The sequence below is a fragment of the Hyla sarda genome, chromosome 3 (assembly GCF_029499605.1).
Source record: "Hyla sarda isolate aHylSar1 chromosome 3, aHylSar1.hap1, whole genome shotgun sequence".
Classification (NCBI taxonomy): domain Eukaryota; kingdom Metazoa; phylum Chordata; class Amphibia; order Anura; family Hylidae; genus Hyla; species Hyla sarda.
In genome coordinates this window covers 246,660,612-246,677,412 of record NC_079191.1, presented here as the reverse complement: position 1 = coordinate 246,677,412, position 16,801 = coordinate 246,660,612, and the positions used below count along the sequence as shown (strand labels likewise).

The 16,801-nt window shown below is 41.7% G+C and overlaps 1 protein-coding gene across 2 annotated transcripts in view; it reads right to left on the bottom strand.

Moving 5' to 3' along the window:
• LOC130362246 (amine sulfotransferase-like) overlaps nucleotides 1–13,735 on the bottom strand; it is a 54,406-nt gene extending 40,671 nt beyond the window's left edge. The window contains exon 1 of one of the 2 annotated variants that reach the window (XM_056566413.1): nucleotides 13,597–13,735. The gene's annotated coding sequence lies outside the window, so the exon portion shown is untranslated. Of the gene's footprint in view, nucleotides 1–5,605; nucleotides 5,730–13,596 lie in introns of those variants that run through there. The other variant, XM_056566412.1, reaches the window with a different exon arrangement.
• Nucleotides 13,736–16,801: the final 3,066 nt, after the last annotated feature.

Genomic DNA, 16,801 nt, shown 5'->3' with positions numbered 1-16,801 from the left:
GGGTCTCCCCCTCTTCTTAGAGCCTGAGAACCTGAGGAGCAGACTTTTGTCTAGGATGTTGTCCTCAGGTTCCCAGGATCTCTCTTCAGGTCCACAGCCCTCCCAATCCACCAAAAAGAACCTTTTTCCTCTGACCGTCTTGGAGGCCAGTATCTCTTTCACTGAGAAGACGTCAGAAGAACCGGAGACAGGAGTGGGAGAAACTATTTTGGGAGAGAAACGGTTCATGATGAGTGGTTTAAGAAGAGAGACATGAAAGGCATTAGGAATACGGAGAGAAGGAGGAAGAAGAAGTTTGTAAGAGACAGGATTAATTTGGCACAAGACTTTGAAAGGACCAAGATAGCGTGGACCCAGTTTGTAACTGGGGACACGAAAGCGGACATATTTAGCGGAGAGCCATACCTTGTCTCCGGGAGCAAAAATGGGGGGAGCTCTTCTTTTCTTATCGGCAAACTTTTTCATGCGAGATGAAGCCTGTAAAAGAGAATCTTGGGTCTCTTTCCATATGGTGGAAAGATCACGAGTCACTTCATCTACAGCGGGCAAACCAGAGGGCAAGGGAGTAGGGAGGGGGGGAAGAGGGTGACGGCCGTACACCACGAAAAATGGGGATTTGGAGGAAGATTCAGAGACTCTAAAGTTATACGAGAATTCGGCCCATGGTAGAAGATCTGCCCAATCATCCTGGCGGGAGGAAACAAAATGTCGTAAATAATCACCCAAGACCTGGTTAATTCTTTCTACTTGTCCATTGGATTGAGGATGATATGCAGAAGAAAAGTTTAATTTAATCTTGAGTTGTTTACAGAGAGCCCTCCAGAATTTTGACACGAATTGGACGCCTCTATCCGAGACTATCTGTGTGGGCAACCCGTGAAGACGAAAAATGTGTACAAAAAATTGTTTAGCCAACTGAGGCGCTGAAGGAAGACCAGGAAGAGGGATGAAATGTGCCATCTTGGAGAATCGATCAACGACCACCCAAACAACAGTGTTGCCACGGGATGGGGGTAGGTCTGTAATAAAATCCATACCAATCAGAGACCAAGGCTGTTCGGGAACAGGCAGAGGATGAAGAAAACCAGCGGGCTTCTGGCGAGGAGTCTTATCCCGGGCACAGACAGTGCAGGCTCGCACAAAGTCCACGACATCCGTCTCCAGAGTCGGCCACCAATAGAAGCGAGAGATGAGTTGCACAGATTTCTTGATGCCTGCATGACCTGCGAGATGGGAGGAGTGACCCCATTTGAGGATTCCGAGGCGTTGGCGTGGAGAGACGAAGGTCTTTCCTGGAGGAGTTTGCCTGATGGAGGCTGGAGAAGTGGAAATCAGGCAGTCAGGAGGAATGATGTGTTGCGGAGAGAGTTCAACTTCCGAGGCATCCGAGGAACGAGAGAGAGCATCGGCCCTAATGTTCTTATCGGCAGGCCGAAAGTGAATTTCAAAATTAAATCGGGCAAAGAACAGAGACCACCTGGCCTGGCGAGGATTCAGCCGTTGGGCAGACTGGAGATAGGAGAGGTTCTTGTGATCGGTGTAAATAATAACTGGAAATCTTGATCCCTCCAGCAGATGCCTCCATTCCTCAAGTGCTAATTTAATGGCTAGAAGCTCTCGATCCCCGATGGAGTAGTTCCTCTCCGCCGGAGAGAAGGTCCTAGAAAAAAAACCACACGTAACAGCATGCCCGGAAGAATTTTTTTGTAGAAGGACCGCTCCAGCTCCTACAGAGGAGGCATCAACCTCCAATAGGAAGGGTTTAGATGGGTCCGGTCTGGAGAGCACGGGAGCCGAAGAAAAGGCAGACTTGAGCCGTTTAAAGGCGTCTTCCGCTTGAGGAGGCCAAGACTTGGGATTGGCATTTTTTTTGGTTAAAGCCACGATAGGGGCCACAACGGTAGAAAAATGTGGAATAAATTGCCTGTAATAATTGGCGAACCCCAAAAAACGTTGGATAGCACGGAGTCCGGAGGGGCGTGGCCAATCTAAGACGGCAGAGAGTTTGTCTGGATCCATTTGTAGTCCCTGGCCAGAGACCAAGTATCCTAGGAAAGGAAGAGATTGGCATTCAAACAGACATTTCTCTATCTTGGCATAAAGTTGATTGTCACGAAGTCTCTGAAGAACCATACGGACATGCTGGCGGTGTTCTTCTAGATTGGCAGAAAAAATCAGGATATCGTCCAGATATACAACAACACAGGAGTATAAGAGATCACGAAAAATTTCATTAACAAAGTCTTGGAAGACGGCAGGGGCGTTGCACAGGCCAAAGGGCATGACCAGATACTCAAAGTGTCCATCTCTAGTGTTAAATGCCGTTTTCCATTCATCCCCCTCTCTGATGCGGATGAGATTATAAGCACCTCTTAAGTCCAGTTTGGTAAAGATGTGGGCACCTTGGAGGCGATCAAAGAGTTCAGAGATGAGGGGTAGGGGGTAGCGGTTCTTTACCGTGATTTTATTAAGACCGCGGTAGTCAATGCAAGGACGTAGAGAGCCATCTTTTTTGGACACAAAGAAAAATCCGGCTCCGGCAGGAGAGGAGGATTTACGGATAAAGCCTTTTTTTAAATTTTCCTGGATGTACTCCGACATAGCAAGAGTCTCTGGGGCGGACAGAGGATAGATTCTGCCCCGGGGTGGAGTAGTGCCCGGGAGGAGGTCAATAGGACAATCATAAGGCCTGTGAGGAGGTAGAGTCTCAGCTTGTTTTTTGCAAAAAACATCCGCAAAGTCCATATAGGCCTTAGGGAGACCGGTTACAGGGGGAACCACAGAGTCACGGCAAGGGGTACTGGGAACCGGTTTTAGGCAGTCCTTGAAACAAGAGGGCCCCCAACTCTTGATCTCCCCAGAGGACCAATCCAGGGTTGGGGAATGGAGTTGAAGCCAGGGTAGTCCAAGGAGGATTTCGGAAGTGCAATTGGGGAGGACCAAAAATTCAATCTTCTCGTGATGAGGTCCGATGCACATTAGAAGGGGCTCCGTGCGGAAACGTATGGTACAGTCCAATCTTTCATTGTTTACACAATTGATGTAGAGGGGTCTGGCGAGACTGGTCACTGGGATGTTGAACCTGTTGATGAGCGAGGCCAAAATAAAATTTCCTGCAGATCCGGAATCCAAGAAGGCCATAGTAGAGAAGGAGAAGGCAGAGGCAGATATCCGCACAGGCACAGTAAGACGTGGAGAAGCAGAGTAGACATCAAGGACTGTCTCACCTTTGTGCGGAGTCAGCGTACGTCTTTCCAGGCGGGGAGGACGGATAGGACAATCCTTCAGGAAGTGTTCGGTACTGGCACAGTACAGGCAGAGATTCTCCATGCGGCGTCGTGTCCTCTCTTGAGGTGTCAGGCGAGACCGGTCGACCTGCATAGCCTCCACGGCGGGAGGCACAGGAACGGATTGCAGGGGACCAGAGGAGAGAGGAGCCGGGGAGAAAAAACGCCGTGTGCGAACAAAGTCCATATCCTGGCGGAGCTCCTGACGCCTTTCGGAAAAACGCATGTCAATGCGAGTGGCAAGATGGATGAGTTCATGTAGGTTAGCAGGGATTTCTCGTGCGGCCAGAACATCTTTAATGTTGCTGGATAGGCCTTTTTTAAAGGTCGCGCAGAGGGCCTCATTATTCCAGGATAATTCTGAAGCAAGAGTACGGAATTGTACGGCGTACTCGCCAACGGAAGAATTACCCTGGACCAGGTTCAACAGGGCAGTCTCAGCAGAAGAGGCTCGGGCAGGTTCCTCAAAGACACTTCGAATTTCCGAGAAGAAGGAGTGTATAGAGGCAGTGACGGGGTCATTGCGGTCCCAGAGCGGTGTGGCCCATGACAGAGTTTTTCCAGACAGAAGACTGACTACGAAAGCCACCTTAGACCTTTCAGTAGGAAACTGGTCCGACATCATCTCCAAGTGCAGGGAACATTGTGAAAGAAAGCCACGGCAGAATTTAGAGTCCCCATCAATTTTATCCGGCAAGGATAGTCGTAGACCAGAAGCGGCCACTCGCTGCGGAGGAGGTGCAGGAGCTGGCGGAGGAGATGATTGCTGAAGCTGTGGTAGTAGCTGCTGTAGCATCACGGTCAGTTGAGACAGCTGTTGGCCTTGTTGCGCTATCTGTTGTGACTGCTGGGCGACCACCGTGGTGAGGTCGGCGACAACTGGCAGAGGAACTTCAGCGGGATCCATGGCCGGATCTACTGTCACGATGCCGGCTGGCAGGTAGTGGATCCTCTGTGCCAGAGAGGGATTGGCGTGGACCGTGCTAGTGGATCGGTTCTAAGTCACTACTGGTTTTCACCAGAGCCCGCCGCAAAGCGGGATGGTCTTGCTGCGGCGGTAGTGACCAGGTCGTATCCACTAGCAACGGCTCAACCTCTCTGACTGCTGAAGATAGGCGCGGTACAAGGGAGTAGACAGAAGCAAGGTCGGACGTAGCAGAAGGTCGGGGCAGGCAGCAAGGATCGTAGTCGGGGGCAACGGCAGGAGGTCTGGAACACAGGCTAGGAACACACAAGGAAACGCTTTCACTGGCACAATGGCAACAAGATCCGGCGAGGGAGTGAAGGGGAAGTGAGATATAAATAGGGAGTGCACAGGTGAACACACTAATTGGAACCACTGCGCCAATCAGCGGCGCAGTGGCCCTTTAAATCGCAGAGACCCGGCGCGCGCGCCCTAGGGAGCGGGGCCGCACGCGCCGGGACAGGACAGACGGAGAGCGAGTCAGGTACGGGAGCCGGGATGCGCATCGCGAGCGGGCGCTACCCGCATCGCGAATCGCATCCCGGCTGGAGACGGTATCACAGCGCACCGGGTCAGTGGAGCTGCCCGGAGCGCTGCGGTAGCGAGAGAGAAGCGAGCGCTCCGGGGAGGAGCGGGGACCCGGAGCGCTTGGCGTAACAATTTGTTTCCTATTCACACCCGAATGGAGGTCCCAAGTCCCCAATTCTACCTTACTGCAACGATGTGGTGAGAACATTTCTGGTATGGCAACTAAGCCCGCATTCTGCTGCTCCATTCAAAGTCTATCTGCTGACAGAGATCAGAGCACAACATCTCCTTACTGTTGTTTGGCAGTAAGTAGGAACGGAAAACCTGGGGCCTCTCCTATTTTAATCATGGGGGTAACAGCTGTATAGCCCCCCAGAAGATAAATGTACTCCTTATCCTGTGAACAGGCGATAAATGTTCATAGTAGAAATACAGCTTTCATTTTTGTCTCCAATTAACACATGTAACAACGTAAGCGCCTCTATTAATGTAGCTCCATTATAATTCTTATGGTAATTTGCATACTAGTATTACATATAATATAGCAGTATTTTATATGTAATACTAGTATACACATAGAGAGTTGGACACTATTTCTACATTATAGAAATCTATGAAATTCCAATAACGTTGCAGTTTTAAGCTAGATGATCTAGAAGTCCGCTTTCAGGAAGTAAAATGTAAGAGCTATTAAGGAACATTTTTGCTAGTTTACTATGTTCAGTATATGCTTAATTAAGCAAAAGTAAGTATAAATAACGAAATGAAGCATAAAGCAAACACAAGATGTGGCACCATGTCAGCTTTAAATTACAATAAAACTTACTTAAGTATGCTCTTCCTGCTTTTCACTCGTAGACTGAGCTGTTTGAATGCCATTGCATTCCCCTAGCACAGAAGATTACCAGGACCTCTGCCAAGATGTGACAACACAGCAAAGTTCAATCTCATTCTTCTATTTTACCACACAAGCTTAACTACTGAGTGTCCCTGTTAGTGTTGATGTATTATGGGATTATTTTACTTTCTGTTTTCAGATTTTTCACATAATTAGGATTATTCACATAATTTTACATTTACATAGTTAGGATTACAGAAAATAATATAATATTAAATCATGATCAATATCTCAGTCCATATAAAATACTGTTTCACTCATACAGAGCTCTAAATCCTTGCTGTCATAGCCCAACATTTCAAAATTCTGCCAACTGCCAGCCCCCTGTATCATACTGATTATCAGTTAATTAACTATTGGCTATTTCTTCCAAATTTTGATTATTAAAGATAAACTGACAGTCTGTTCACCCACACTTAAAGGGGTACTCCCGTGGAAAACTTTTTTTTAAATCAACTGGTGCCAGAAAGTGGAACAGATTTGTAAATGAGTTATGTAAGAAAGAACCGCACTCACCCGTTTTCTCTGTGCAGAAGGTAGTTTATTCTCTTAAGGTGACAAATTGCCCATGGAACACAGCTACCGCAGGTCGGCTAAGACTCTCGGAGGCGCTCCAATCGGTGTGACAGCTGTTTCACGGGTCTTAGTCCGCTTCGTCAGACCACGCTCTTCCGGTGGCGTCAGGTGTATTTTATACACACCTTATTCTGACGTCATCGGAAGGGCGTTTACAAAAAAGGTGAGTTAGTGACATTAAAACATATACAAGATTGTAAAATTTAAAAACAATACTCTATGTGAACTCTATTCATATTACCTTAGTTACATTATTTTACAGAAATACACTGTAGTCTAGTTTGTCGTTCATCCCGAGATTACCCTGCGCGTTCGTGCGCAGGATTATTTCGGCTTCAGTCCGAAGGAGGACTTTTTTTCTGTCCTGTCCTTCTTTCGGCATGATACGTTTGATACCAAAAAAAACGTAAAGCTGCAGGGTCATTATTATGCATTGTATAAACATGTTCTAGTATGCGGGGGCACCCTTTTCCGGATTTTATTAAGTATAAGTGTTCGCGGAATCTTATGTTGAGAGACCTGATGGTACTCCCAACATAAAATCGCCCGCAATCACACACTATTCCATATACTATAAAGGTGGATTTACAATTAATTAGTTCTCTTACTTTTAGTTTTTCTCCTCCAATATCTACTGTCTTGCCTTGCTTGAGTTGTGGGCACCATTTACAGTTATTGCAGCGGAAATTGCCGGAGACATTGGGGTCTCTGAGCCAGTCTGAATTGTCTCTTGAGGTGTATCTACTACTGGTAAGTATGTCTGATAGATTTTTTACTCTTTTAAATGTAATCAGTGGTTTTCCTTGTAAATGTTTATTTAATATTGGATCTTGTTGAATGAGGTTCCAATTTTTGTGTATGCTGTGTTTAATTATTTCTGACATTGAACTATGTTTAAAGGCAAAACAAAATTGGGTTATTTTATTGTTACTATTATTATGTTTTTTGATAAACGCGTTGTTGTTTTTTAGTAGTAATGTTCTGTCCTGTTTATTGGCTCTATCAAAAGCTGTTTTTAGTACAGATAAGGGATGTCTTGTAATCTCAGAGACAATTCGTTACATTGTTTTTTTAAAGCTTTCTTGTGTATCGTTTATGCGTCTCAGGCGTAAGAATTGGCCATACGGTATGGCTGCCTTTACGTGGTGGGGGTGGTAGCTAGTGTAATGCAGCAAGGAGTTGCCGGGGGTGGGCTTACGAAAGCCCTCTGTCTGCAAGCCCTCGCTGGTAATAATGACTTTTACGTCAAGGAATTCTACTTCTTTTTTTACTTGCTTTTACTGTAAATAATAAATGCATATTGTTGGTGTTATTAATCCATTGTAAGAAATTAGCAAATTCAGTTTCTGTGTTAGACCAGGTTATTAGAACGTCATCTACGAAATGCATATATTTACTGATGGATTTTCTATAAGGGTTAATTTCGGAAAAAATAAAAGTTTTTTCAAGAAATGCAATGTAGATATTTGCCAGGGTACATGCGACTGGTGTACCCATGGCAACACCACTTGTCTGCGTATACCATGTCCCATTAAATGTAAATACATTATTAGTCAGTATCAAGTTCAGGGCTTCACATATAAATTCGATCAGTTTTACATCTTTTTTAGCGGTAACTAACACAGTTCCTTCACACAGTGGACATCAAGTTCTTGGTTAATGTTAGTATATAGGCTTTCTATATCTATAGTGCCTAGGATATGATTTTTATCCCAATTTTTTGTGTCCAGTGTGTGAAGGAAGGGGTTAGTATCCTTAACAATACAAGGAATTTCATTCAGGATCGGATGAAGGAGCCAAGATTTGTATTTTGATAGTGGTTCCATTAGAGACCCCACGCCGGATACAATTGGTCGTCCGGGTGGGGTCTCCAATGTCTTATGTACCTTCGGAATAAAATACTATGTTGGAGTACTAGGTGTTGTAGGAAGTAATTTTATAGCTGTGGTGTTAGATATAGTCCCTTTTTCTACAGATATGCGAAGAAATGTTTTTAATTGTGTGGTCAATTTGGGAATAGGATTGGAGGTTAATGTATGATAATGTTTTCTGTTGGACAGTTGTCTATTGGCTTCTTGTAAATAATAGTCCTCTTTCATGAGGACTATGTTGCCTCCTTTATCCGATCTTTTTATGATCACTCCTTTTAGATTTCTTAACCATTTCAAGGCTTCTTTTTCCTGGTGTGACAAATTACTATTGTCTTTAGGGTACAGTAAAGATTTGACATCACCAAGTACTGTCTGATAAAATAAATCTAAATTGCTCCCTGGGGGGATAGGTGGACTATATGTAGTTTTTACTCCACCAGTGAAATATCCGTAATTCAGATCAGTGTTGGTGGTGTCAGACATTGATGTATCTGCTAAACCTTCTCCTTCTCCTAATAATTCAGTTAATGCTGTTAAGCAATCTAGTTCCTGGGTAGTGGGATTAACTAGGGGGCTAAATCCTATAGGGCTTATTCTTATGGGTTTTTCGCCTTCCCTTGCTAAGTTAGCATTATTTTCTTTATTACTGTAAATTTTTTTGAGGTTTAGTTTGCGCATACATTTAAATAGATCTATTTCAAAATCAACAATGTCAAATTCTTCTGTTGGACAAAAGTTCAAGCCTTTCGTTAAGACTGCAATTACATCTTCGCTTAAAGGTAAATCGGTAAGGTTAATAATTGTAGTAGATGGAGTAGCTATTATGTCCCCAGGTACATTATTGTGAATAGTGGATGTGGTAGATGTACTTTTTATGCCATCCATGACACTTTCTTGCGTTTCTCCGCTCCTCCTCTTTCTGAATCCCTTGTTCTTCTTTCCTCCCCTCCTATTTTTCCTTCCAAAGGGTATGTACGTTGCAAATTTCCTGGTGTATTATGTGATGCCCGTGCTTGAGGTTCTTCTGATTCGCTGGACTCAGATTCAGTTGTAAGGAAGTCCGTGGTTGTTCGTGCGTTTTTTTTCTGTTGAGTTGTTTTTTTGTAATTAGGATTGCGTGCTTTTTTTCCTTTGTATTTTTTGCTATTGATGACTGATCTTTTTGTAGATATTTTGCCGCTTTCAAAATCCTGTTTGTCTCTTAAAAATTTATCCCGTTTTTCTTCTTTTATATTGCCTTGTAGGTTTAATAATTGATTGTCCAATTTTTTCAGAAATTGCTGTCTGTGTGTTTCTGACAGTTGCGTACGGAGTTCAACTTTAGCTTTACCTAATGCTTCCGATACTGCTATGTATTCTTTTTCATTTCTTTCCAAAATGGCAGACATCATGTTAAGGGAGTATTCTATGTGGATTTTTTCCCATTTTTGTATAAAGTCTGGGTCATCCAAATATTGTGATGGCTGTTTATAGTTTCTTAATCCTCTAGGGATTCTCCCGCATTCTTTATATGACTTTAATTAGTTTATAGTCCAAAAGAGTTTCATCTCTTTTTCTGCAAGTGCAGTTATTTTGAACTCTAAACTTTTAGTGCTAGTTAGTTGTAAAGAATCGAGATCATTACATAGAGTAAAGAACACCTCTACGTCTTGCCAACCTGCTTTTATAGCTTGATCTGTGTTCACATTCGCCTCTGGTATCTCCTGTGCGGTGTCCATTTCCATTATGGTTGTCCATCCAGAGTTTAGACTGTACTATATAGATTTAGCAATGCTTTTTAGATTATCTTATTCATAGTCTATTTGGTTTATCAGCGTGCAAGGAATAAACGGTTCAATGTCTTATGTATAGCAAAGGAAAATATTTCCTGCACCGCTTGATGTACACCTGTTTCTTAATTGTATCGACAGCAACACGTTTATCAAAAAACATAATAATAGTAACAATAAAATAACCCAATTTTGTTTTGCCTTTAAACATAGTCCAATGTCAGAAATAATTAAACACAGCATACACAAAAATTGGAACCTCATTCAACAAGATCCAATATTAAATAAACATTTACTAGGAAAACCACTGATTACATTTAAAAGAGTAAAAAAATCTATCAGACATACTTACCAGTAGTAGATACACCTCAAGAGACAATTCAGACTGGCTCAGAGACCCCAATGTCTCCGGCAATTTCCACTGCAATAACTGTAAATGGTGCCCACAACTCAAACAAGGCAAGACAGTAGATATTGGAGAAGAAAAACTAAAAGTAAGAGAACTAATTAATTGTAAATCCACCTTTACAGTATATGGAATAGTGTGTGATTGCGGGCGATTTTATGTTGGGAGTACCATCAGGTCTCTCAACATAAGATTCCGCGAACACTTATACTTAATAAAATCCGGAAAAGGGTGCCCCTGCATACTAGAACATGTTTATACAATGCATAATAATGACCCTACAGTTTTACGTTTTTTTGGTATCAAACGTATCATGCCGAAAGAAGGACAGGACAGAAAAGAAGTCCTCCTTCGGACTGAAGCCGAAATAATCCTGCGCACGAACGCGCAGGGTAATCTCGGGATGAACGACAAACTAGACTACTGTGTATTTCTGTAAAATAATGTAACTAAGGTAATATGAATAGAGTTCACATAGAGTATTGTTTTTAAATTTTACAATCTTGTATATGTTTTAATGTCACTAACTCACCTTTTTTGTAAACGCCCTTTCCGATGACGTCAGAATAAGGTGTGTATAAAATACACCTGACGCCACCGGAAGAGCGTGGTCTGACGAAGCGGGCTAAGACCCGTGAAACAGCTATCACACCGATTGGAGCGCCTCCGAGAGTCTTAGCCGACCTGCGGTAGCTGTGTTCCATGGGCAATTTGTCACCTTAAGAGAATAAACTACCTTCTGCACAGAGAAAATGGGTGAGTGCGGTTCTTTCTTACATAACTATATTGCAACAGCGATTTGTGCACTTCCATCAGCACCCCCGTGTATATGCAGAGTCAGTAGCCTCGTGGGACGCCAGTGCGGTCATACGTCGATACAATTAAGAAACAGGTGTACATCTAGCGGTGCAGGAAATCTTTTCCTTTGCTATGCATAAGATTTGTAAATGACTTCTATTAAAAAAAAAAAATCTTAATCCTTCCAGTACTTTTTAGTGGCTGTATACTACCGAGGAAATGCTTTTCTTTTTGGATTTCTCTTCTGTCACGACCACAGTGCTCTCTGCTGACCTCTGCTGTCCATTTTAGGAACTGTCCAGAGCAGGAAAAAATCCCCATAGCAAACATATGCTGCTCTGGACAGTTCTTAAAATGGACAGCAGAGGTCAGCACAGAGCACTGTGGTCATGACAGAAGATAAATTCAAAAAGAAAAGCATTTCCTCTGTAGTATACAACCCTAAAAAACACTGGAAGGATTAAGATTTTTTAGCAGAAGTAATTTACAAATCTGTTTAACTTTCTGGCACCAGTCGATTTAAAAAAAAAAGTTTTCCGCGGGAGAACCCCTTTAACCCAATATACTGGGTGATAGTATGGGTGAAAGCCTGAACATCTTAAGGACACAGGGTGTACCTGTACCCCCTGCGCCCGCTCCCTTTCTATGACTCGCACTCAGGAGCTGAGCATGCATCATAACAGGGTGCCTGGGACTCGTGGCTAATTCCAGACATCACCAATCACGGTGATGCCTGGCATTTACCCTTTAGATGCCACAATCAAAGTTGATTGCAGTGTCTAAAATGTAAAAATGTAATTACATCCCAGTTGCTCAGATAGAGGAAAGTATATTTGAAAGAAGAAGAACAACAACAAGAGGACATAGTTGGAAATTAGAGAGGCAAAGGTTTAAAAGTAATATGAGGAAGTATTACTTTACTGAGAGAGTAGTGGGTGCATGTAATAGCCTTCCTGCAGAAGTGGTAGCTGAAAATACAGTGAAGGAGTTTAAGCATGCATGGGATAGGCATAAGGCTATCCTTCATATAAGATAAAAATAGGTATAGGCTATCCTTCATATAAGGTAGAGACAGGACGATTGATAGGTATTCAGCATATTGGGCAGACTAGATGGGCCAAATGGCTCTTATCTGCCAACACAGTCTATGTTTCTATGTTTCTCAGCAGTGCTGATCAGGACCACCATGGTGAAACCATGGTGTCCCAATCAGCTGAGAGAGCTGAGTATAAAAATAAAGGTAATAAATGTGAATTAACCCATCTCTCCACAGGGAAGAGTGTAGCTTAGCCTTGTTTTCTCCTCTTCCCAAAAAATGTAAACAAGAATAAGCATGAAGAAAGCGATCAAAAAGTTCCATCAAAAATACTACAGATCATGGCGCAAAAAATGAGCCCTCACACATCCCTCTATACGGAAAAATAAAAAAGTTATAGTTATAGGACAATTTTAAACATACACATTTTTGCACAAAAAGTTATAATTTTTTTAAAGAAGTAAAACAAAATTGAACTTATATAATTTGGGTATCGTTTTAATAGTCTAGACCTACATCATAAAGATTGTGCGTAATTTTTTACCAAAAAGGGTACTGCGCAGAAACAAATGCCCCCAAAAGTTACAAAATGGCATTTAGTGAAATGATTGAAGTAAAATTGGTGAAAAAAACAATCATATAGGTCTGTAGGTATACATTTTAAAGCATTATGAATTTTAGAATGTTAGGAGAAAATAACGAAAGTGCAAAAATGGAAAATCCTTAAGGGGTTAAAAACAGTAAGTTACTGTTTTATAGTTATGAATCTATTCTTTTCTTGTTATTGCTCTACTGTGTTGCAATGCAGGCAGGGAGTCAGCTCGCCACGCTCCCCTGCCTCCTCCATATTCACTGCCAGGCCCGCCCCCATAATGAATATGCTAATGTATTCACTCTCACATGACTAGGATGTGAGAGTCTGCCAGGGGTGAGGCAGGCGCTGATGCCTTCCTGGTTTAGAGAAGCAGTGATGTCTGCCCCTGCCTAGCTATACCCAGAGAGCAAAGCGCTCACTCCTGGCACATTTTCATATATATATGAGCCAGGCAGCTAATTTAGAGGAGGCAGGGGAGCTCAGCAAGCCAATTTCCTGCTTCCACTGAACACAGGTGTGCAATAGCAAGAAAAGAATAAAGGTCCATAACTTTTCTGGACTAGACAAATTAAAGTAAATTACAATTGTTTTTAAAGCTGTACACCTACACTAAAAGCTAGTATCTCTTCAATAATAAATAATAAAAATTACAATAATAATGTGCATCAATGTGTAACACCAATGTCTATGTCTTCTGCAAGTACTTACAAAACTAGACCCAAATCAAAAGACCCAGGTGAGTCCTAAAATGTTATGATGCAAGGGTCAAACAAATTGGTTATTTATTATGTCTATGTGAGGATCCTCCTCATTCAGGTCCTCCTCGATGGGCATCTTGCATCTCTCCACAGGGAAGAGTGTAGCTTACCCTTCTTTTCTCCTCTTCTCTCCTTTTGTCGATGCAAAGTGTTTTGAGAAAAGCCACATGCCAGTGTGGTGGTCAGGTTTCAGAGTTCCTTACATTTCAGAGTTCCTTACATACAAACATGTCTCTGAGCACTGAACATCTTGTACTTCTGGCCATTCCAGGGTTTCTGGTAGCTTTCAAATCTTTGAGAGTTAATTTATGCCTTTTTACACATTTTCTTACAAATATGTTGACTATTTGCAACAAAATGTTTGACAGTATTATGATCACACCACAATATCTTAGCAATTTCAAGAATGCTGCATCGCTTTGAAAGACATAAATTCAGTTAAATCTTGTATTTTGACCATTTTTTCCTTAGGAAAAGAAGCTGCCTAATAAATATACACACCATAATATAGGTTGTTTTTCTCCTTAGGCCACAACCTCCCTCATTACATAAATACAATAAACATGCCTAAACTCAAAAAGCATTGGAGTTTATATATAGTAGCATAGGGTTGGAAAATAGCCATAAAAAATTATTACATGGTAAAAATACTTACTTGCCTAATAATTGTGTATTAGACATTAAAGGGGAATTTCAGTAAAAAAAAACATGTTTTTTTTTTCATATCAACTGGGTCCAGAAAGTTAAACAGATTTGTAAATTACTTCTCTTAAAAAATCTTAATCCTTCCAGTACTTATCAGCTGCTGAAGTGGAGTTGTTCTTTTCTATCGGACACAGTCACAGGGCTCTCTGGTGACACCTCTGTCTGTTCCAGGAACTGTCCAGAGCATGAGAGGTTTGCTATGTGAATTTGCTCCTACTCTGGACTGTTCCTAAGACAAGCAGAGGTGTCAGCAGAGATCACTGGTGCCAGACAGAAAAGAACAACTCAACTTTGGCAGTTGGAAGGATTAAGATTTTTTTTAATAGAAGTAATTTACAAATCTATTAAACTTTCTGGAGCCAGTTAATATGAAAAAAATAAATAGTTTTTCACTGGAATACCCCTTTAACTCCTAAACCTAACTCCTTTGGACCCAAATGACTAGAAATGCTATTAAATACCCTATATGAAAAAATAAAGTACAGGTCCAAAGTGTGCAAGGGAATAGAAGAAGGCCAAAGATTTCCTTATTTCCACTACGGGGTGCACTCCCGGCGTTGCCGGGACCCGCGGCACAAAAATAATATCCCTCATCTGCTTTTGTCACGGTGATCTTAAAAGGGTTTTCCAGGACTTATTCATTGATGGCCTATCCTCTGGATAGGTCATTAATTGCTGCCCGGCAGGGCACTGAAACCTAACACTTCCTCACCGAAAGCCTGGTGCCATTCATTGTATAGTGGTGGCTCTGGGTAACTGCAGCTTGGCTCCCATTCAATGAAAAGGCCAATCATTGATTGAAGTCATGAAGTCACAGAAAATCCCTTTAAGAAGACACAGTTATAGTGTTCACATGACCTTGTCATCAAATAGAAGTAATTTACTCTTCCTGTCATGGGTTTTATACAGTTGTAAATTACTCTTTTCATACATGTTGAACTTATACAGGAGTAAAATCACAAAGGAAAAGAAAATATTTGGGCAACTTCCTGCCATAATATTTACTATAGATTACCAATATATTTAAGCTAAGCACACTTCCACTAGGATTTGCGATGGGGAACAGGTGGCAGTACTAACAAACCACCCACATAGACAAACCAACATCTGCTTCAGCCACTCTTCCCATGCTTTAAATGACATTGTTGCTAACTCATGTCAACTCATGAGTCTTCCCAACACAGATATTTTAAGAGCCCAAATACATTAACAAATGGATCATGTTTATATTTAACATATAAATAACATATTCGTAGTTGAATATTAGGAATAAGAGAGCTATCTGACAACATTACAGGCTGTGGATGAGTCCAATAACTCTGTTGCCATCATTCTTATGAAGTGGGAAGAAAAATAGTACAATTAATTCACAGACTGTTTTTCTAACCTGTAGATAGCTTGCCAGCATGTGTAGAAAGCATATTTAGTTTAATAAAAATATAGAGATATACTAAAACATAAAAAATAAAAAAATTCAAGCTTAAACGTAAAGCAGCCTAACAAGAAATTTGAATGTTATTTTTTACCAGTTCAGTAGAATTAAATAGAAAGATATATGCATTGTCGTTTGTGGAGATGAGGCATTTTCAAGTTGTCAGTTGGTGCTCACAGCAGCTCATTTTTTGTGCCGTGATTTGAAGTTTTTATCGGTACCATTTTTGCTTTGTTCTGACTTTTTGATCACTTTTTACTCATCTTTAAATGGTATAAAAAGCGACCAAAAATACGCTATTTTGGACTTTGGAATTTTTTTTTTACGTGTACAACATTGACCATGCGGTTTAATTAATTATATATTTTTATAGTTTGGACATTTACGCACGCAGCGATACCACATATGTTTATTATTATTTACACAGTTTTAAATTTTCAATGGGAAAAGGGGGGTGAAACTTTTTTTAGGGAAGGGGTTAAATCACATTTCTTAACACATTTTTTTCCAATTTTTTTTTGCAGTGTTATAGCTCCCATCACTGATCACTGGCATGTATTAACATACCATTGATCAGTGTTATTAGCGTTTGAATGCTCCTGCCTGGATCTCAGGCACAGAGGAGTAATTCGCCGATCAGACACCAAGGAGGCAGGTAGGGATCCTCCCGGTGTCCTGTAAGCTGTTCGGGACAGTGGCGGTCCCGAACAGTGGCGGTCAACGTGGCGGTCAACTTTGATTGCCTCGTCTGAAGGGTTAATACAGGGCATCACCGCGATCGATATATTAGCCGCCGACCCAGCCCAGGATGTAAATATACGTCCTGCGTCGTTAAGGAGTTAATAGAAGTAATTTACAAATCTGTTTAACTTTCTGGAACCAGTTGATTAAAAATATTGTTTCCAGTGGAGTACCCCTTTAACTTACATTAGCTGAGATGCAACACGATACAGAAGACGCAACATGGAGATCTTTGACCACATGATCCATGTTACAGGCAAAATTTCCATGTAGCCCTAGTTGAATAGTGTCCCATTTTGTTCTTTATACAGTAATAGTGCCCACGTATACTATAATAGTGATCTTCTTAGTGATGCTTATCAGTAAATGCTCTTCTTTTAAAGACCCAAGCTGTAATAATGCACATAGTTGTGGCCCAAACAAGGAAATAATGCCAC